Raw genomic sequence first — 23,579 nt, 5'->3', positions numbered from 1 at the left:
CAGAATACCAAACTTTAATATAAGAAATGCAAATCTACTATAAAGAACATTGTTTAGTTTTTCAAACATGCTAATCTCCATTAAGGAAGAGTTAAGAGGTAGTCCAGGATTTTTCATCTGGCTTGATGACTTGCTCAGACACAGTGTCAAAGTAGAGGATGTATGCATGAAACCCAGATCTGGGTGATGAATACATTTGTTTAATGTAGCACATTAATGAGTTTGTATATTTAGCAGCAATTCTGGAGTAGAATCAAAAAATGCTCTTTTGAATTGTAAATTAGTTTTCTAATTTACAAGTTAGAAAACTGCAGCTGTATTGTTCAGTTATGGCAGTATACCAGTCTGGTGGCTAACACTGCAGCATAATAATGCTTGAGTCGCCAGTTTGGTTCTTACTTGGGGTGCCTTCTCTATGGAGTATTTATGACTTCCCTTTGCTCACATATTACTCCTGGATGCTCAAATTTCCTCCATTATAAAGCTATGACATAAATGAATTGGTGATCTTTAAATTGTCTGTGTGTGCTTGTGTGTGTGTCCTCTGGATAGTTGGTGACCATTTAGGATGAGCTTCTGGACTTTGCACCCACTGAGTAACCAGATAAGCAGAAGCTCCCCCTCACTCCTGCACCTGAGTTAGCAGGGTTAGGGCAATATTAGCTGAAAAGGAAAGTATCATTTTATTAATCATAATCATAATAATAATAATAGACAATGTGCGCAAAAACTTCATTAAAAAACTAGGGCCTTTGTCACAACAGACTCATAGGTTCATAGGTAGGTACTAGGCTATTGGCCCTAGGGCCTATATAAGCCTAGCCAAAAAGGTACCCTGGCTTTCGCCTCCCAAGAAAATTATTTTCCTGTACCCCTGTCGAGCAGAGCCACAGAAGTGATCCCCGGGATAAATTCCTATTTCCCATCTAATCATCAAGATTTTTCTTGAAGAGTGCTAATGAGGATCTCTGTTTGACATAGATAGGTAGTCTGTTCCAGAGTATGCGCAGTCTCTAGGACAAGAATATATCCCTCCAGCATGTTCTGTTTATTGTGGTGACAAGGTTTAGGTCCCTACAGAGTGTAGTTCAGAGAGATTGGGATTTCTTTAAGTGGAGCATGTCCAACAGCTCTGGGTTTGACATAGCTTTGTATGTTAGGTAGAGATCGCCTCTGAGGAGGCGATATGCGATGGAGTAAAGTTGGAGTTTTTTGAGACGGTCTGCATAGGGTATCTGTTTTAGGCCAGTAATCCTCTTTGTGAGGTATTTCTATGGCCTCTCCAGTTGTTATAGATGTCTTGTGAAGTACATACCAAAAGGGGTGCTGTACTCTATAATGGGTCTAATGAGTGATGAGTAGAGGGGACAATGACCTCTTTTTTTCTGGATGAGAAACCTTTTGTGATGAGGTGTGCCACGTAGAAGGATTTCCTGACCACTGTGGCAATGTAATTATCAAAGGAGAGACTACTGTCCACCAACAGACCTTTAATGGTTTTCTTACTGTGAACATGTTTTCTGAAATTTAAACTGTGTGTTTATTAAAATCAGTGTGCATGTGTCTTTACTTCCTTGTAAATAATCACTACAAAGACTGCAAAGGCTAACTGAGCATCAGATGGAGGCTGCTATTACCAGAATCTGTCTTTGTTAGTGTCATGCCTGAACTAATTGCAGTTAGTAATTGCTAGCAAACAGTCTGCCAAATGTCTGATTTTTTTTTTTTGTTAATGCAGGTATATATATGTGGAGGCTTCACTGGGAATTAAGCTGAAATATATGATCCAGAAACCAACCAGTGGACCTTGACTGCACAATGAGAAGCAGGCAAAGTGGGGTGGGAGTGATCACATATGGACAATGTATTTATGCAAAATAAGATAAAATAAGAAAATATGGCAGGAAAATGTTTTTCTTTGCTCTTCTGCATTCTACTAGTATATGAAATTCAAAAAAAATAATTATCTGTAATGAAGAAAAAGCAACTGACTGAAAAGAAGCTGTTTAGAATGGGAATCCTTTAACAATAATTTTTTTTTAAATGTGACATAGAGTAATAAAGGCTTGATTATTGTGCAGACTTTCTCCAGTTCCTGACAGAATAACAGGTAATATGGGTGTGCCTGTCCTGGGAAAGGAGAGATTGCGTTGGACACCATCCAATGAGACCTACTGGAGACCTGGGACACAAAGCAGTTGATGCTAAACTGCAAGGCTGAGGGGGTAGAGATAAACATGACCTCCCTATGGCTAAAAGTGAGGGATATGCTTGGCATGACCTGCCTGCTGCCCATCCAGCCCACAGAATGATCTCAGAACAAAATGTGGGAATTTATACCACCTCACCCTCTTGCTTGGCATAACCCACACCCATGAGAGCCTACACACAAAGTCAGGGCCTCCTCAGAGCAGGAGCTCTCTCAAAAGTAAATCCCTCATAATGCATGAGCACCTAACGGCCATGTAGTGAGATTTGCGGGCAGGTATAATGGGGTCAGTGGAGATGTCTCCTTGATTAGCCAGTGAGGATGAAAAAAAATTATTTCATTATGCACGATGAAGATGCTGCTTACGATAAAACGGATAGAAAATGTGAAGAGTGTGTTTTGTGGGGAAAGTAAACAATATGGGTAATGTACAGAAGAGAACTATAATGAATATGTTCACAACTAGGCTAAATCACAGCAGGGCAGTATGAGAGGGATGTGATAAAGGGTAACTGGACCTCAGAATATGTAGCACAGTGAGCTGATTAAACAGATGTCAGTGGCACCATCTCATTATACAAAACACTGGCAAATTTACATCGGAGTGCTGTCTCCAGTAGTGTGTGTGTGTGTGTGTGTGTGTGTGTGTGTGTGTGTGTGTGTGTGTGTGTGTGTGTGTGTGTGTGTGTGTGTGTGTGTGTGTGCGTTGTGTGTGCATGTGTGTCGATGGTTGAATGTTAACAAAACAGTCAAGGAACTTCAAAACTAGAATACGAGTAAAAGTTTCTGAGTACCAGAGAGATAAACATTGAAAGACAGAAAGGAATGTGAGCTACAGTCTGGGTTCATCATTCTGTTAGGAGATTACCTACTAAACAGGATCTGAAGAGAAATGACAAAGGACAGAAAAGGCAGTTGATTTTAAGAGTTAAGAAAAATATTGTTTCAGTATGTGTATAGTAGGAAGCCATACACTGTAGGAGGATCACTGGAGTGAAAATGATCCTGTATGATCACTGCTCTATCCCAGCCAACAAACTGAAATAAGTAAATAAAAATAGATACAAATGCAGGGGTAGAAAATTGCTTGGGACAAATGTTAGGTAGAGAAGAGGTAACTAACTGTACGTAAGATAGATGTACTCCTCTAGTAGACTTAGCATTTCACAAGGTTTCTTCTGTGTGTATCCTCACATAGTCTTGTGCTTTTATGTCCTGATAATCAGTGAGACAAAGTCAACACTAGGGAAAATTAAGTTTCTTGCATCAAATAAGTTTTAGTTATTTTAGTTATACCTCCCAGTCACCACCGCTGTACCACAAGGCTCTATCCTTGGTCCTCTCCTGTTTAACATTCTCACTAACACCCTCCACACATCCACACAACAGGCTTCTTCCCTATTACAACACCCAGATGACTCCACACTTGTATGCGTATCTGCACATCTGACAACCTGGTTCATCTGCAAAGAAAATTACTCAGGAAATTTTAATTTATACTCACGGGCAACTGTGGTGTTGGTGCTGTGGTAGCATTGTCGCCTCACAGTAAGACATTGTCCTGTTCGATTCTCAGCTAGAGCATCTTCTGTGTGGAGACATGCGTGAATGGGCGTACCTTTGTTGAAGGTTGTGCATCAGGGCCAGCAACTCGGCACATAAAACTCTACTGCCACTCATTAGCAGACAGGAGTTCCCCTGTGGCAACCCCTAACCAGGAAAAGCCGAAAGACACAACAACAACTCACCCATCAAAAAAAAAAACTCACTGCTTTTTTCCCAAAAATCCCTCTCTCATAAAGAAAGAAAACTTAAAATCCTCTCTATTAATAATATAACCACTGAAGTCACTTCTCATAGAAATTATAAGGGATGATACTGGATAATAATCTTAAATTTGACCTGCATATACAACATTGTTACAAAAACTCCCCAAAAGCTAGGGATACATTACAGAGCCAAACACTTTCTCACCAATGTAATTAAAATTTCATTTGCCACTACTTACCTCTTCCCCTCATTATTTTATGGTGCTCCCATCCTTACTAACCTCTAGGCATCACAAAAATGAAAACCTTAACAAAGCTATAATAAAGTGGCTAAATGTCTCTGTTTAGCAACTGTTTCATTTCATTCCACACCCCAAGCCTCACTTTTATGTTTCCCTGTCCTTAACCTGTGACCATCCAACAGTCCTTGTATTTTGGCCTCAATCCCCATTCAGTTACATCACTTGATACACACAAGTATCTAAATGTCTAAACAGTTCAAGGAGATAATTTAAATATTGTAGTACTGTTATTAACAGAAGACTTAAAGGAAAAGAATGCTAACTGGTGTTTGTAGATTTTGTTTATTTTATTGTGTACAGATTATACAACAGTAATGATCTAAAGCTGAAACACACCAACAAGTAGCTGGATAATAAAGCCATTGTCAAGTTTACAAGCTGCCTGTATGGATGTCAGTTGCTGCATTAACATTATTCCTCTTTGTACATTATAGATTGGTGGTTTTCATGGATCCATTGGGCTCTGTAGTGCAGAAGTTTACAACCCCCTTACTAGTACTTGGCATACCATCTCCAACATAATCAGCCCTCGTAGTAACTTTGGATTTGGTGTGGTAGAAGATGTGCTGCTTGTTCTGGGTGGTATCAACTCTGATGGAATTACAACCATTTTCAGTGTCAAATGCTATGACAGGAAGACCAGCAAATTGTATGAAGTACATGACATGAGCATTCCCTGAAGTTCATTCAGCTGCTGTCATTTCAGGCATGACAAATGTAAGAAAATATACAGTTCAAAGGAACGGCTCTAATGAATATTCATTTCAAGAGAAAGTAGCATTGTTATCATCTATTATTACATTAACTAAGCAATACTTTATTGTTTTATTCTAGATAATTTAATAGATTAATAAAGTGATTAATGAAAACTGATGTCATATTTTCATTAGAAATATACTGGCCTCATACTACAACAGAAAACATATGGATGTCTTAGTATTGCAGAATATTATTCCTTTTAAAGAATTTCATTGTTTGTTAATTTACAGATGGCGCAGTGGTAGCGTTGACACCTTGCAGTAAGAGGTTTTCTGGTTCAATTCTTGGCTGGGGTGCCTTCTGTGTGGAGTCTGCATGTCCTTCCTGTGCTTGTGTGGGCTTCCTCTCAGTGCTATGGTTTCCTCCCACTTTCAAAGACATGCAGCTGGAGCATTTCTCCCCAGGTCTCTGCTGAAAATTGGCTGTGTTCCAAGACGGACTTTCCCAGTTAACAAATGTTAAATAAGTGTTTAGAAGTTGGATGTTTGATTCATTAGTGCCACTAAAAAAGAACAAACATTGTAGTGACGTGTAGTAGTCACAGGGGTTATATGCCTACCTCTTGTACTGTACAAATCACTGACAAGAAGGAATTTACCCAGGAATATAGTCTTGACATCTTTCTTAAGCAGAAGTCAGTAAATTAGCATACAACCCATTAGTAGTATCTCTGCTAACCTGGGCAATATAATTTCCTGCTCAAAAATCCACATCTCCATCATAAAAAAAAGTTTTCCTGCTCAAAAGTCCACACCTGAGAACCTCTTAAAAAGATACCAGTTTCCTGCTTGGCATGCAGCAGCTCCTCTTTCATTGGCAAATGCTTTGAGCCAATGAGATTGGAGCTGTTAAAATGGGAAAGACAGACTTGGCTCATCATTTGTATTTGAACTCTGGTAGGAAGCAGAATGGTGTTGTGGATCATATTGGATTGAGCAGAGTGATGAACACAGGTTCAATCAAGTAGAAAGGGAATCAGTATTGAAGGGAGTGAGCAGGATGTTTCTTTTTTTCTTTGTGTTGCAGTGCAAATGGAAATCAGAGTACACATTGAATGAACGGGAGGACTAAAATGAGGGGAGGGTGTGTATGTGTGTGTTTGTGTGTAAAATACTCCAGCTAGGGGACACTGTCTATAAGTGACTTGCATAGACTCAAACCCTGAAAATTTAGCTAACAGAGGCAAGAACTTTAGTCCTCCTTACCAACTGTCAGATCTCCAATAACTTCTTTTTTGTTCTTTGGGTAAATCACGGATGATTACAGTCTATGTTAACCATTAGAGTTTTATAGTTTAATGTGGTTCACAAAACCCATGTCTGTTGTTCTGATAGGTTTTTAAATGATTTAGAGAAGTCTCCATTTTTACTTAGCTTCTCTGAATTTGCCTCATATTAATGCCCTGTCTTTGAGTAACTCACTTAACCAAATGGTGCTTTGGGGCAATTGGAACTTTTGGGCTAGGTTCTTCGATAATGATCCCTGGACTGCAAGCTGTAAAGCAGAGTACTTATGGTGTAAAGGAAGGAAAGTGATTGTACTAAACAGGAGCATTATCTTATGAGCTATGTTCCTCGAATGTGATCCTTACTTTCCTTGTTTTGTTCAGTGCTGGCAGTCTGCTTATTATTTAGCTGTGAATAAACTCAAGTCTATGAGTTTGATAACACTGTAAGGCTATGCCAAACTCCAGAAATCCACAAGCGTTGACAACACCAAGCACAAAAGGATTTCTATGAGTTTGATGTTAAGATTTTAACTATGAATACATTTATATTTTAGCTTGTTTTTTTACAGACACACAAATGTGAAATTCAGTGTGTTTGGGCTACAACAGTTTCTCTAGCACTGAGTGCATATGGGTAGGGCAATGAGTTGTTAAAGAGCAGATTCCCGTAGTACATGATTTAAGTCCCTCAGACTTCCATTCTCTTCTCTGTGACTCTGACCAAGTTACCAGACTGTACTCATGGGCTGATCCTGAAAAGGGACACTTCTGCCCATTGGGCTGTCCCAGGATGTCACCAAAGGTGCTAAATAGTTAAGTATTTCTCTTTTAAGTTCATGCAGCCTTCATATAGACACTAATGAGTACTTCACTATATGCTATTTAAGTATGAATCCCAGCATGTCTCTTGTAGTGTAATGGCTTTGCCACATATATTTTTACTAAATGTGAGTTTCAAGGGAAAAGACGTTTACTGTTTCTCATGCTAAGTTTGTTTTCAATTTGAGAACGTTTGGTTAAGAAAATGCTTTTCAAGTTTAGAGCAGAAAGAAGGACTTCTGCAGGAAGCCAATTGGCTACCCAGTCCATATGCCCCACCCTCCCACACCATCCTGCTCCACTGTTTCTACTGGCACACCAATCAGGCAGGGTAGCCAGGTACATACCCCCTTCCTCCTGCCCCAGCTTTTCAATGTAGGAGCAAAAAAAAAAAAAAAAAGGTCCAAGATCTGGTGGATGGTACTCCTGAATGCAGGTGCTATCCAACCAACCACATCCTGTTTCTACTTCCCCCACCCCAGCCCCTACTCACCCAAGGGGCAATTAAACAAAAGTCTGCAATCAAGTACCTGGGGGCTCATGAAATGCAGGAGCCAATCAGGTCCTGTTTCTGTGCTCTTCCTCAATCATTCTTCCTCAGATGTTATCATGGGGAAAAAAACTATTTTTTTTCTTTTAAACTGTAGCAAACTGCTTGCTACAAATTTGACAGATTGTATACTCTGTATTATTTGGAGTGATGATCAGAACGGTCTGATCTTCAGCATCTGTTAGGTAGTCATTGTGATAACCCACTACTGGACCAGTAATCTAGGAGCCTCAATCCTCACCACTGGCATCAGTGGGGGATGTACACTGGGAGGATGACAAGTACACACACAGGGCCGGATTCACGATGGCTTGCACTGAGTGTACGAATAGAGTAAGACTCCATGCAGCCATCATGTCCGACGAGCGATCCAGGAACAGCCTGTAGGGGCGTGTAAGAGAGCTCCTAAAACGTCTCCTACATGGATAGTGCTGGGATATGCAAATTACCTCACTTGCAGCTGAAAGGCATGCAAATAAGGTAAATTTGCAATCCAGGAAGCACAAACCTGTCCGAGTAGGAGCCGTGTTAGTTGCAGAAATGTACTCAGTTGACAACTGAGTACCATTCTGCAAATAGCACAATGGAGCCCTGTCATCTCCAAATAAAGGTTGCATATGGTTGAGGAAGCATGCCAATGGCCAAATATATGGCCATTGGAAATGTTCCCAGATGCAAAATTAAAATAAAAATACTTTTTTTTTTCGGCGATTTCTGATTTTTAAGCGTAGCGCAGCGTCGTGCAAACGGGGTGCACTATAAAAGCCATAAAATAAGAAAATAAAAGCCACAAACGTGGAACTTATGAAAATTGTTAAATTACAATGTAAGGGAATAGCAGGCTGAAGACAACATGGCCACCGATTAGGGGTTGGTAAGGGGAGAAGCCCAGTCTAAGACATGCAGTCAAGCATTAGTAGGCAATCCTATGTAAATGAGTGTTAGGATAGTGAATGGCACTTTTACATAGCAAATGAGCACAGTCAGTGGAGTGTAGGAGTAGGATATGGGGAGTAACAGAGTAGGAGATAGGTGACATCACAAGGGGGGGTATGTATGAAAGTTGTGAAGCTCATTGGAGCAGAGTGGTATGTGTTAGTTGTCAGTTATACATCATGGAAAGAGGTGTGTCAACAGGTAGGCCAGGGAAAGCCAAGAAATGGAAGGTGTATACTGTGGATAACACCAAAGTTTCTTGCTGAGCGGGTATGCGTGTGCGTGCCTGTAAACTCGAGTAAGACAGAGTACGCGCGTGGAAGCGTGAGTGCGCACATTTAAGCTGGATTAAGCATGTATAAAGCTGTTTAAAGACCTGTAAGTGCGTTTGCGCTGGTGTACACACGTTTTAACCTGAATAAGCAAGTATTAGTCCATCTAAGCATGTGTGCGTGCGTGTGAGCTGCTGTGAGCATGTTTGCGCTTGTATGTGCATCGCTCCCCCCTGAGGAAACAGAAAGGAAAAAGGAAGCACAACAAATAGTAGGAAGCTACCAGGGAATACTAGTAGAGCTAGCAGGTGCAAACAATCGGAATCAGGCAATTACACAGGCAGAACACTAGCCCAGCCCAGCACTTAAAACTCTGCAAACAACAGTGCAGTTTGTTTCTCTCAACAGACACTGCAACACTGGAGTAAGCTACTAGAAGTGAAAACTGAAAAAGCTTCACTCAGACAAAAAATGCTAGGGGCTGCCATTGCTGTTATAAGGCGACATATGCAACATGCTGAGGGTGGTGACAATGCAAATGCTGCCGGACAACCCACAGTGAAGAGACGGAGAAGAGTGTACAGGCCCAGGGTCACCTACCAGGGATTACATGAACTGGAGATAGTGGAGCGCTAAAGAGTGGACAGAGACCTCCTGCAGCAAATTGTTGAGCTGTGCAGGCCACGCCTCACACACAAAACCAACAGAGGGGAACCCATCCCAGTGGAAACCAAGGTATGTGTTGGCCTAAGAATACTAGCAACAGGTACCTTCCAGAGACCAACGGGTGATATGATGGGGATATCACAGGCATCAGCATCCAGGGTACTGCACCAGTTCCTGGATGCCATGAGAGCACATGTCGGTGATCGTGTATATTTCCCCAATTCCCGTGAGGTATTGGCCAGCAATATGCGTCTCTTCCAGTAAATAGCAGAATACCCTGAGGTAGTGGGTGCAATAGACTGCATGCATATATGCATCAAAGCACAAGCCGGTGAGCGGGGTAGGGCCTACATTAACCACAAGGGCTTCCCCTCCAACAACTGCCAGGTCATGTGTGATGCCCAGGGTATAATAATGAATGTGTGTGCTGGCTGCCCTGGAAGCTACCATGATTCCCATATCTGGCATCTGACGCAGCTGTACCAGACATTTGCCAATGGAGACATCCCACATGGTCACCTAGTGGGGGATGCTGGCTATGCACTGGAGCCGTGGCTGATGACACCCATCAGAAATGCACACACACCTGAACAGGAATGCCATAATGAGGCACACGCACAAACACGAAATGTAATCGAGCATGTGTTTGGGTTGCTCAAGTCAAGGTTCCGGTGCCTGGACACATCTGGTGGAGCCTTGCAATACTCACCAACTACATGTACCCAAATTGTCATGGTATGTGCCATGCTACATAATATGATTCTGTGAAAACAGCTGCAGCAGGACCAGCATAGGCCTGGACCAAACAGCCCCCCACCATTGCCAAGGCCATCACAGGCAGAGCGTGACTCAGAGGAGGAACAACCTGAGCCTGCCCCAGTAGGCAGAAGGAGGCATGCCCAGTATGCCTTGGCCTTGGTAAAGAGGCAATGCATAGCACATACACTGGCTCAGTAGGAACCCTGGAAATTATACCTCTCTCTGACTCCCAAATATAATGAAAGGGATGCCTAAGTTGACACAACCTGCTTTCAAACATGTGCAGGGAGTGTAGTATGTGTATCTGACATAGGCAGCCCAGCAGCACCACCTGAGGCATGATTGCCATGTGTTAAGCAATGTAAGGTAGTGCTAAACAGCATTTACCACCATGTAGTATATGCAAACTTGATGACCTTGAGTATCATCCTACCCTCACCAAGCATGATGCCACAATATGAAGACAAGATGATCAATTACAACAATTGGCTTAAGTATTGGTGTCAGTGAAAGGAGGTCCAATGCCTGTCAGCCTGGGATGACATGCTCGACAAGACATGATGCTTCGCTAGGGATGGCTTTCACCTGTCACTTGTGGCCTTTTGGATACTGCCAAAGGCTCTTGTCACCCCCATAGTGCCTTTTTCAGGTAAGGCTCAAAAGACAAACCCACCTCCATAGGTATCACAAGGGATAAGAAACTAGAAGTAATGCTACTCAATGCCAGAAGTCTAAACCGCAAGATGCACGCACTCCAAAATCTCCTCAGCATGGAGAATGTTGATATCTGTGTAGTAACAGAAACCTGGTTCAAGGCTCCCAAGAGCACCCTAGCACTAACAGGTTACACCTCATACCATGCTTTACAGCCACAAAACATGGAACAAACTACAAAAGGAGGGTGAGTATCAATTTTTGTCAAAGATACCCACACACCCAGGCTGGTGGCACAGCATGAAGCATCAGAGACTATCCATGTGCAACTAACAGTGGGTAAAACTGCCTTCCAGTTCATAGCCTGCTACAGACCACCCTCCTAAACCCAGGAACCACACTTGGCTGATTGGAGAACACATGAAATATGAAGGTCTCCCCAAACACCATTATATTGGGCATCTTCAACTACCCAAACATAGGCTGGGAGCATTACCCTAGCTCCAATACCCTAGCCCAAAGGTTCCTAGACTTTATAAACTCAAATGCTATGGAACAATTTGCTACCACTCCCACAAGAGGGGAAAACATACTGGACCTGATCATCACCAACATGGGGACTCTATGCCCAAGACCAGAAGTGTATCCCTCACTGGTAAGATCAGACCATAGAGTAATCTCACTGGATATTCACATCCCAACCCCAGCCCATGGCCAGAAAACCACAGTGAAATTTTTTCACTAAAGCAAATGTCACACTCCTCCAAACCGAGGTGGAATCCTTCACAGCCCCTGTGCCTGTAGAAAATATGGCCCACACCTCAGAACCCTTTATAAACGCATTCTATGAACACCTGCAGGAATGCATGGATCATGCAATCCCAAACAAAACCAAGACCCAATCCTCCAAAGGCAGGCATCCTGTCTGGTGGACCCCAGCCATAAACAAACCATACAATACAAGGAGGAAGATACTATATGATAGAGCAAAATTCCAAAAAGGGAAGGCATCTCTGATCAGTATTATTAAAAAACTACGGCGACACATAAAATCATCTAAGGCCATCTTTGAGATAAAAATTGTACAGGACACTAAGGATAATCACAAGGCTTTCTTTAGTTATGGTAGGAACCTGGGTGGAAATTCCCAGATATGCTCAGAATTAGTCCAAAATGACAAACAATACACCAAATCCACAGACATCGCCAACATCCAAGCTGACAGGTTCAGTGCAAACTTCTCCCCCCCCCTCCCCACCAAAAGGGCAAATATCTATCCCAGCAGAGTGCTGGCCCCCTGACATCTCAGATACTCAGGTAACAGCCAGCCTCTCCAAAGCAAAACACACAGCATCAATGGGACCAGACGGTGTCCTGGGCTGTGTCCAACATGAACCCCAAGAAGAATTGAACACAAACATAAAACCACTGTTCAAGTCTCAGCCTTACCACATGATATGTACCCAAAGAGCAGTGTACAGCAACAGTGGTCCCTCTCCACAAAGATGGTGCCTTAATGGATACTGCAAACTATCTCCCCAGAAGCCTGACTAGCTTGATCTGCAAAGCTTTGGAAAGATTCATCATGGACCTCAGAAATAAAGATATTGGGGACCTACAGACACTGGATCCTACCCAGTTTGGCTTTGTTAAGGGCAGATCCTGCCTCTTAAACCTGGTTGAGTCATTTGAAACAGTCACCAAGGCCATTGATGAGGGGAAGGTGGTCCACACAGCCTACCTGGACCTTGCAAAAGCCTTCCATACAATACCCCACTTGGTCATTATAGATAAGCTCATCAACTTCAATATAAACCCCTATGTCACTAGATGGATTGCAAACTGGCTCAAGGACAGAACTCACATGGTCAGAAATGCTGGAGCCATGTCAGACCCCAAACCAGCTACAAGTGGCATCCCACAAGGCTCAGTCCTGGGACCTCCCTTGTTTGGTATATATTTCTCGGAGGTACAGGCCAACACAGAAGGACTGTGGCTGAACAAGTTTGCAGATGACTGCAAACTGGGTGCCATAATTGACCCTCCAGCTGACACAAGCATCCTACAAAAGGGCCGCATAGAAACAGACAACTGGTGCCAGAGACATGTCCTTAAGCTAAACGCAAAAAAGTGTATAGTCATACCCTTTGGCAAAAACTAAGTTCCAACAAATTACCACATAGGTGGTAACCCATTAAGTATGGAAGAAGTGATAAGGGACCTGGGGACCCAAGTTGATAGCAATCTCTCATTCGACAACCACGTGGCCAAAGTGTTTAGAAAAACATTTCATATAGCCCACCTAATCATGAAGGTATTCACATCTAGATCAGGGGAGGTCATCGTGCCTCTTTACTCATCCCTCATCAGGCCCATAATTGAGTACAATGCCCCTTGTGGGATGTACCTTATCAGACACCTGCAGCAGCTGGAAAGACCACAAAAGTACCTCACCAGGAGGATGAAAGGGCGCAAACAGATGCCATTTGCTGCCCGGTTAAAGAAACTGCAGCTCCACTCAGTGGCATACCGCCTGCCCAGAGGCAATCTGTGCCTGATGTATAAAGCCATGTCCAACCTGGAATCAATGGACATGCTGCACCTCGGAAAATCTGAATCCCATCAAGCTATGTGCTCAAGAGACCTGAACCTCTGGACTGAAATAAATAGGACATGCTGGAGTGACAGATTCATAACCCAGAGGCTCCCTCCACTCTTGAGTAAACTCCCACTCCAGGTTAGCCAGAGTCCCTCATTGACTCTCTTCAAGAGGAATCTTGATGAGTGGATGTGAGATTGTAGGTTTACCCTGGGTATCACTTCTATGTCACTGTTAGACAGAGGCACAGTATACTAACCTTGAAAAATGTCATGGCAAACTCCACTTAAAATGTGTGTTGAAAGCCAAACACACTCTGGCTAGGATTATAAATGCCCTAGGGCAGATAGCCTAGTATGAACATATGAACAGAATCACACACACCAACTAGTACAACTGTGGTCAATGTGGAGTAATGTTTGGCAATGTCCACCCAAGTTGGTGAATACACAGCAATGTTGGACAAGCCTGGTTTAAGTAGGCCATAGCTGAACAAAATGCAACATGCTCATACTTGCCCTTACCCAGTCTGGTCTGCTCAGTATGAACATTTAAAGCAGTGATGGGACTCAAACCCATGATATTGTGCACCATAGTGAAAGTACTGAACCACTACACCATGACAGCATTGCAGTGTCAAGTCTGTAAGAAAGAATGATGACAAGTCTTTGCAAACTATCCCATGGAAACTCTGCAGGCACACCATAATCTCTGTTGAGTTATGACACAAAGGAGTCTGGCAGTAAGAACACAACATGACTTCCAACACACACAGTATAAATGTCAATATTGGTCATGTTCACACACAACCACAAATGTAGTGGACTTCAGATCACAACATATGGAAAGGTCACACTGGGCATGCTCACACACTTGGATAAATGAGACATATGTCAGGCAACAAACCATGGAAAGCCTGAACTGGGCATGCTCACAGACTTAGGCCATGTCTGAGTATAGCAGTCGACCACACATATCTGGCAGTTGTATGTGTTAAGCCAGGAACCTCCCAAGATCCAGCAATCCACCCTGTGCACACAGTTAAATGACAACAGACACATATATTAATATACTGGAACCCTATCATGATCAAACATGTTACGCAGATGCACAAGTTTTTCATAGAAACTGGGAAAGCTACGGCAATAAAGACCTGCAAACAGTATCAGCAACAAATATTGTGCATCCTGAACATAAACATAGGTGCAGAGGCCGATACTAGGCTGTCTGCCCTAGGGAATTCATAAGCCTAGGCAGAGTGTATTTGGTGTCTGCCTCCCCAGTAGAGTAGCCTACTGTGCCTCTGTAAAGTAGGTCACAGAAGGCACCCTTTAAGGCTAGTTTGCTGTGCCTCTGTCAAGCAGGGACACATTGGAGATCCCAGGGGTGAATTTGCAAGTTTCCATCCATGTGGCTGGATTTTGCTGGAAGAGGGTTGGCAAAGGGCTATGTCTAACTCTAATTTATTCAATTCCAGAGTGATGGGAGCCTCTGAGTAATGAATCTGTCCCTGCAGCATGGCCCATTTAGTTTTGTGCTGAGGTTTAAGTCCCTGGAGTGTGTAGCTCTAAGGGTCTTGGATGTTATGAGGTGGAGCATGTCCATTACTTCTGGGTTTGACATGGCTGTGTACGTCAGGCATAGCTTACCTCTGAGTAGGCGTTAAGCAACTGAGTAGAGCTGGAGATCCTTTAGTTGAGCTGCATAGGACATCTGTGTGTAGCCCATGATCCTCTTGGGGAGGTACTGTTGTGGTCACTGTAGTTGCTGCAGGTGTTGGGTAAGGTACACCCTAAAAGGGGCATTGTAGTCAAACATGGGCCTGATGAGTGACTAGTAGAGGGCCACAATGACCTCCCATGATCTATATGCAAACCCCCAATGTGATAAGGAGGGCTATATAAAGGTCTTTGCAATGACTCTGTCAATGTGATTAGCAAAGGAGAGGTTACGATCTATGTTGGTCCCCAAATCTGTAAATACATCTTCTGTATTTAATGGATTACCACTTATGTGGTAATTTGTGTGCACCTTGTTTTCCCCAGAGGGGATGACTATGCATGTCTTAACATTTAGCACGAGGCCATGGCTCTGGCAACAAGCATCCATCTCTGTGAGACCCTTATGGAGGAAGCATGTGTCAGCTGCAGTGTTGCTTATGGCCCCCAGTTAGCAGTCATCTGTGACGTTTGTTAGACATAATCCCCCCGTGTTAGTCTGAACCTCAGAGAAGTACATACCAAGCAGGACAGGTCCCACAACTGAGCCCAGTGAGACACCAGTTGTAACTGGTCTGGAATTGGACATGGCACCTGCAATTCTGACCATGTGGGTTCCATCCCTGAGGCAGATAGCAACACATCTAGTGATATAGGGGTTGATATTTAAGATGGTAAGCATATGTATGATGCCTGAGTGGGGTATTGTGTTGCAGGCTTCTGCAAGATACAGGTAGACTGTGTGAATTACCTTGCCCTCATCCATGGCTTCAGTAACCATTTCTGGAAGGACAGATTCATCACCCAGAGACTCCCTATGCTGTGGAACAAAATCCCGGTACATGTGAGGCAGAGCACCTTGCTGGCTTTGTTCAAGAGAAATCTTGACCAATGGATGGGAGATCGCAGATATACCCCAGGGATTATCTCAGTGTCACTGCTTGACAGAGGCACAGCAAAATAATGGGCATAGTATCCCCCAAACTAAAGGGGTGGCGAAAGCCACAAAACTCTGGGCTAGGCTTATAAATGCCCTTGGGCAGATAGCCTAGTATGAACCTATGAACCTATGAACCTATAAGATATGAACTATGTGTAAGAGGCAAGATTTGCCCTTAACAAAGCCGAATTGTGTATGATCCACTGTCTGGAGGCTCACAATGTTTTTGATTATGACTTCCATGATAATACAAGCCATAGCTGATTCTACCACACTAGTCAGGCTTATGGGGTGATAGTTCCTGTGGTCCATTGTGGCACCACCTTTGTGGAGTTGGAGCACTGTATGTGTATGCCATTCTCAGGGTACATATCCTGTAGTAAGGCTAAGTTGGAACAGTGACTTAATGTGAGTGTTCAGTTCTACTCAGAGCTCATGTAGGACACAGCCTGGGACACCATCCAGTCCCATACATATGCTGTGTTATTTGCTGTGGAGAGGGCACCTTTCACCTGTGCATCTGTGATGTCAGGGAGGTTACATTCATTTGGGATGGGCATCCGTACCCTTGGGAGGTAAGGGGGGGGACGTTTGTGCAGACTCTGTCTGCCAGGGTGTAAGCTATGTCCGTAGGTTTGGCATATTTTGTGCTATTATGCAACAATTCAGAGCATATCTGGGTGTTTCCACGCATATTCCTGACATAACTAAAGAAGGCCTTGTGATTATCTGTAGTGTCTGGTCAATTTCACTGTCAAAACTTGCAAGTGATGATTATATGAGGGATTGAAGTGTCTTGCCAATGCTGTTCAGAGATGTCCTCCCTGTGTGGGATAATGCTCTGTTATGTAGTAGCTTCCTCCTTCTATTGTACAGCTTATATATGGCCGGGGTCAACCAGACAGGTCTCCTGTTTTGGAGGAGTCATGGTTTTATTTGGGATAGCATGATCAATGCATACCTGCAGGTGCTCATAGAATGCGTTTGTAAAGGATTCTGCAGATTGGGCTGTATTATCCTCCAGTACGGGGCCTTTGAAGTATTCCACCCCAGTCTTCACAAGTGCAAAGTCTGCTTTTCAGAAATTCTTTACAGTGATTTCCTTGGCTGGGGGTGGGGACAGGATATGGATGTCCAGGGAAAGTTGTTTATGGTCTGATCTTAACAATGAGGGTTCTACCTCTGGTGTGGAACATAGAGTCCCCATGTTGGTGATGATCAGGTCCAATATGTATTCCCCCTTGTGGCTGTGGTGACTGGTTGTGCCATAGCACATGGATTCACAAATTGTAGTGGCTGTAGGGTAATGTTGTTGAGGCCTGAGTAGTATCCCCAGTCAATATTCGTGTACCTGAAGTCAACCACTATAATGGTGTGTGTGAAGACCTTCATATCCTACACTGCTCCCAGGAAAGCCAAGTGCGATTCCTGGGTATGGGGGGGTGGTCTGAACTACACACCAAACCAAAAGGCAGCTTTGCACAATGGTAGTTGCATATGTATGGCCTGTCATGCTTAGTGCAGTGGTACCAACCCAGAGGTGTGTGTATCTGTGATGTATATGGATACACCCCCTAGTTGTGTTGTGTGTTACAAGTCCTGTGGTCACGAAGCATGGTATAGAACATAACCTGGCAGTGCCAGTGTGCATATGTGACCCTGAACTAGGCGTCTGTTAATGCACAGATATTGTTATCCCCCATACTGAGGGATAGTAAAAGATTTACATTCCTCTTTGGAAACACTGATGATGTCAGCACCCTATAAATACAGCAGGAGAAGGACTATTTCCACTAATGCGAATAGTGCACTGCGTTAATGTGTCTCTCTCAATTATCATAACATAGTTAGGTAGGGGTTTGAATCCTGCAAATGTTGTGTGTATGTATGCAATTCTGTGTGAAAGGAATGGCCTTTTTGAAAACTGGGATAACACACTAAAAGATGTACATTCCTCTTTGGAAAGACTGATGATGTCAACACCCTATAAATACAGCAGGAGAAGAGCAATCATCCAGCAAGGTGAATAGCATGCTGTGCTAGTGTATCTCTCTCAAGTATCATAATGTAGTTAGGTAGGGGTTTGAACCCTACAAATGCCATGTGTGTGTTTGTCAATGTGTTGTGTGGTTTGCTTTTATTATTGTATGACATATTATTGTAACAGTAATTTCAGGGGGGGGCAGGGGTGTGTGTATGTATGCAATTCTCTGTGAAAGGAATGGCCTTTTTGAAGAATGGGATAACACACTAAAAGATGTACATTCCTCTTTGGAAAGACTGATGATGTCAGCACCCTATAAATACAGCAGGAGAAGGAAAATCATCCAGTAATGCGAATAGCATGCTGCGCTAATGCATCTCTCTCTCTCTCTCTCTCTCTCTCAAGTATCATTACATAGTTAGGTAGGGGCTTGAATCCTACAAATGCCATGTTTTTGTTTGTCACACAGTTTGTCAATGTGTTGTGTGTTTTTCTTTTATTATTGTATGACATATTATTATAACAGTAATTTCAATGCACACATCAGGTATGTGTGTGCCACATACAGATATGTACATGTGACCTTTAATAGTTCCTATGTGTGAAGCCTGCCTCATATGAATACAGTTCTTACCTTTGCCAGCATGTGCCGCAGCTTCCCAGACCTTAGGCCATACATGTATGTTGGTGACAATGCAGGCTACTGCAGTGATTTGTGTCCTAGGCCAACAATGTGACACACACCCATAAAAGCTTTGATAGATTAATGTGGGTGAGGGTTCATGTCTGGAGTATCTGTCAGACATGTTAAAACACAGCAAAGTGTGTGAGTGATGGACATCCAGCGTAGGTGTATGGCAACTGTTGCTGATATGCATACAGACACCTACTTGCTTAGGTGATACACCAAGGGACTGCAGAATACCTTTGGAAATGTGAATATCACATGATAGACAAGATAACACTTGTCCACATGTACACACCATTACCCGTTCTACATGATGGGTGCTACCACCTACATGGGACTGTTGGAATACTATGTTAAGTACATGCCGATGACAATGCTACAGTTGCATTACAGCAATACAGCATGGCTTGGACAACAGGTATCTGTCTGTATGATACCCTTGTGGTGGTTAGGTGTGTCATGTGTAGAATGCATTGTAGGCCACTGTATGCATTTGCACAACTTCCCAGACCTTAGGCCATACATGTATGTTGGTGACAAAGCAGGCTACTGCAGTGATCTGTGTCCTAGGCCAACTATGTGACACACACCCATGAAAGCTTTGATAGATTAATGTAGGTGAGGGTTCATGTCTGGAGTATATGTCAGACATGTTAAAACACAGCAAAGTCTGTGAGTGATGGACATCCAGTGTAGGTGTATGGCAACTGTTGCCAATATGCATACAGACACCTTCTTGCTTAGGTGATACACTGAGGGACTGCAGAATACCTTTGGAAATGTGAATATCACAGGATAGACAAGGTAACACTTGTCCACATGTACACACCATTACCCATTCTACATGATGGGTGCTACCACCTACATGGTACTGTTGGAATACTATGTTAAGTACATGCCAATGACAATGCTACAGTTGCATTACAGCAATACAGCATGGCTTGGACAACTGGTATCTGTCTGTATGATACCCTTGTGGTGGTTAGGTGTGTCATGTGTAGAATGCATTGTAGGCCACTGTATGCATTTGCAGTCATGGATGGACATATCCGTAGTGTGTTGGCATGTACGTGAGACTGCTATATGCCAAAGAGTATTGTTCCCAGGGATGTGTGGGGCTCAGTAAGAATGGCTACTGGTATAGTGTAGTACTGCAGGGATATCATTGACACCGGGTTCCTACATATGTCTATCAGTTGAGGAGACACAAAGTAATGACCACTGAATGTCAGGCTATGTAGGCTGTGTATACTACCAGAATGCAGGCCATTGACATTTGGAAACTGTATCACCCACAGCATACTGTCAAACCATGTCATGTTCCATGCTAACCATGTTCACAAATGTACACCTGCAACTCTGTGCTGCAAACATCACACATGTACTGTCCACACCCCAACACATGCAGGCACAGGTACACACAACAGCCATGTGGCACATGTGCAGACAGTACACTTTGGGAATTAACACTGGTGTATACAAAACTACAATGACAATCATAGTGTTAATGCATCATGCATGCTCAGATATACCCATAACGATATCATTACACTGTACTGTTAACAACATGATAATATTACTACAGTGCTATGTAGTCACCCTGTGCATCAACACCATGCTATCCTGTTCCTGCATCAATGTTACAGATGGCAGGAGGTGGCACAGTTTCATCATATGCACAGTGTGTGTACTTGGTTTGCCAGAGTCTGCCATTGACACATCCAATCAACATGTATGTTTGTGTGTGTTAGTGAGGGACAACAGTACAACATAGGGCAATGTTGATGCAATGTGTGTGTATGTGTTAGCCCTAGGTGTTAGCATTATGTGTGTGTGTGTGCATGCACACAGTTCCACCATGTGGGTGCCATATACGGGTGTTTGTGGACAGCCACAGACTTTACCTGCCAGGTCATACAGATCACTGTCTCTGGCCACGGACACAGTACCTGTGCCTGGCAGGGGTGCTACGGACAGTATCAGGTACTAAGCCAGACTGGGTACTGTCATCAGAGGCAGTGGGTTGTTGACTGGACACATGTCCCTGCTGGGACTGTCCAGAGCCATGTGCACGTGGTCTTCTAGGACGGTCTAATGACAGCACAGACCCAGCATTGCTGGGGCTGATACTGGCACTATGGGAGCGGCTGCAGGTTTGTTGTCGTCCGCGACGACTGCCAGCTGATGATGTTGCTGGCATATGTCCACATCAACACCTCAACCGTCCAGCACTGTCCTGGCTCCTGGACATGTAGTTGTGGAAGAGATCTAATGTGTCCCCCCAACTTCTATCAATGACCTCGCTGATATTACGGATGGCAGCCGCAACATCACGCATAGTGTCATTCATAGCGGTGTGATGTGCTCTAAGCTCCCTCAGACCCTGTCTGGTGTACCGTTCCATATGTGCCTGTGCCTGCATTACAGCCTGGAACATAGCTGAGGTTGAAAGACCTCTGTGGGCATGTCTGACAGGGGCAGTACGACCACGGATGCTCCCACGAGAACCCCTGGACATCTGCCTGTGTGGTACCATGTCAGGAATCTGGCCATGGCTGCTGTGAGGGGATGCATGTGCCAATGATACCACACTACCCTGGTCAATGCCCACTGTATGCTGTCCCTCAGCTAAGGACATTGGTGACAATGGATGTATCGGCAGGATGACTGTGTGCATTGATGGGGTTGACTGCTGTGTAGTGTCTATTGGCTGACCAACAACAGACCCTGTGACACCCCCCTGTGCCATTACACATGTATCATCATTATCACTATCCCAGCAGTGGCTTTAGGTTCCCTGTTGCACTCCACCAGAGCAACATCAGAACCTGTGAGAGGAAGATAGGAAACACAGTTTACAAATGTGTACACAATGTTAGCACACATGCACACAGGAACACAGGCACACAGGCACAAAAGCACACAGGCACACAGGCACACAACACACAGGCACACAAGCACACAGGCACACAGGCACACAAGCACACAGGCACACTCCTCAGTACAGCAGATACAAACACAGACACACCCTGCAATCCAACACATACACAATACTGTTTGAGGGTGGGTGACAGTATCACAAGGAAAAACATCACTGCACATGTGTCAGCATGCAGATTATGTGTTGCACAGGAACATGCAGTGCAAGTGTAGACAGCCCTTGTTAATAGCAGTATACGTGTACTTGATGCTTGTGTGTAGTTGTTCAGTGCTTGTCTCCACCCTGGGACACAATGTGTACAAGGACAGAACAATGTTGTGCAAGTGTTACAAGCTGTGGGTGCATATATTTGCACACACACACACAACACATGATGGTGCTATGCAATAACTGCTATGTGTACTTTTGTGGTCAGTGGAACTGGATGTGGTGTAGTAACGTGAGCCATGATCAACATGCTTCTTGTGGTCAGTCAACAATAATAATGTGTGCCAGACAGGCAGCTAGCATGCTGTACCTGAAGTGCAGTAACATGACTACATCCACAATTACACAGCCACTTGTTACATGGGTGTAAGGTGGCCAATAGTGAGCATTGCCTAACATGAATGTATTATTTGTTCAAGACTGTTGCACAAAGACATGATAGGCCTCTACCCCTCAGGTATATTATGTGTGCTGCGTAGATGATAAGTGGGATACTGAAGGGTGGGCATACAGCAGCTGTCATAATTGGACATGTGTAGCAGGCTAAGGTGTAGTGTCTATGCCAAACATGTGTGTGTTGTGTACATATGTATCAGGTATGCCTATCCAATGTCCAGTACTGTGTTGCCACACATGTGTGTCATGCTCTGTGTATTGCATGTGAGTGAGGCAGCTACTGAGAATAATGGGATATGCATAGTCTCACAGCAAACATGCACAGCATGCATTATGCATAGGTGTGTTACATGTGCACACACTACACCTCCATATGACATGCACATGTCATTAGCAATAGTATTGTTATTACACACTCACCAGCATGGATTGCTTGCCTTGCTGTCACTCCAGAGAGACCTGCAAAAATATGAGAGTGATTGCCAGTGGCCACAACTGTGCCATTGATACTGTGAGTATGATAAAGTACAGTAGTACAACAGTTGGCTTTCACAGGTATACAGATTATACTCAGAATATCAATCTTGCAGAAGAATCGGCAGGTTAACAGCTACACACACAGTACACATCTCACACATGCATAAACTACAAGTACAGAGAACAGTCAACTACAGATATGGCATGTTACCTGCACACTTCATTTCAACATGCTGGGTGGCTCTGGCCTCCATGATGACACATGTTTGTGGATGTTGTTGTTGTTGGCCTGGAGCCACAACACTTAGGAGGTGCTCCTCCACACTGGTGAGGAGGGGGGTGGATGGGTACCCCACCACCTGTGGCAAGCTGTTGTCTGTGGATATCAGATGCACGCTGCTGGACATGTCTAATTAAATCACTTCAGTGATGGCGTACCTGCTCATATGTCCGGTTATGCATGCCTATGCCATTTACCCGACAGACAAGATCTTGCCACAGTGCAGCCCTCTCATGCTGGTTCTGGCTGGTCCTGGAAAACAGCACAGAGAAACTCTGCACCAGGCTCTGGTGGATCTCCTGATCCTCTGCTGCTGTATAAGGTGGGTTACACTGATGCACCATCACCCTGGAAAGAAAAGAAAAATATGTGAGCAAGTCATGTGGCACACTTAATATTCTAATGTACTGATATCACTTAACTGCC

At 43.8% G+C, this 23,579-nt stretch overlaps 1 pseudogene; it reads left to right on the top strand.

Annotated features, from left to right (window-relative positions):
* Nucleotides 1-23,579, top strand: part of LOC122816296 — a 126,033-nt pseudogene that overhangs the window by 43,924 nt on the left and 58,530 nt on the right.

This window comes from Protopterus annectens, chromosome 12.part0 (assembly GCF_019279795.1).
Source record: "Protopterus annectens isolate FY-2018-M chromosome 12.part0, PAN1.0, whole genome shotgun sequence".
Lineage (NCBI taxonomy): Eukaryota > Metazoa > Chordata > Ceratodontiformes > Protopteridae > Protopterus > Protopterus annectens.
This window is presented reverse-complemented; position numbering and strand designations above follow the sequence as displayed.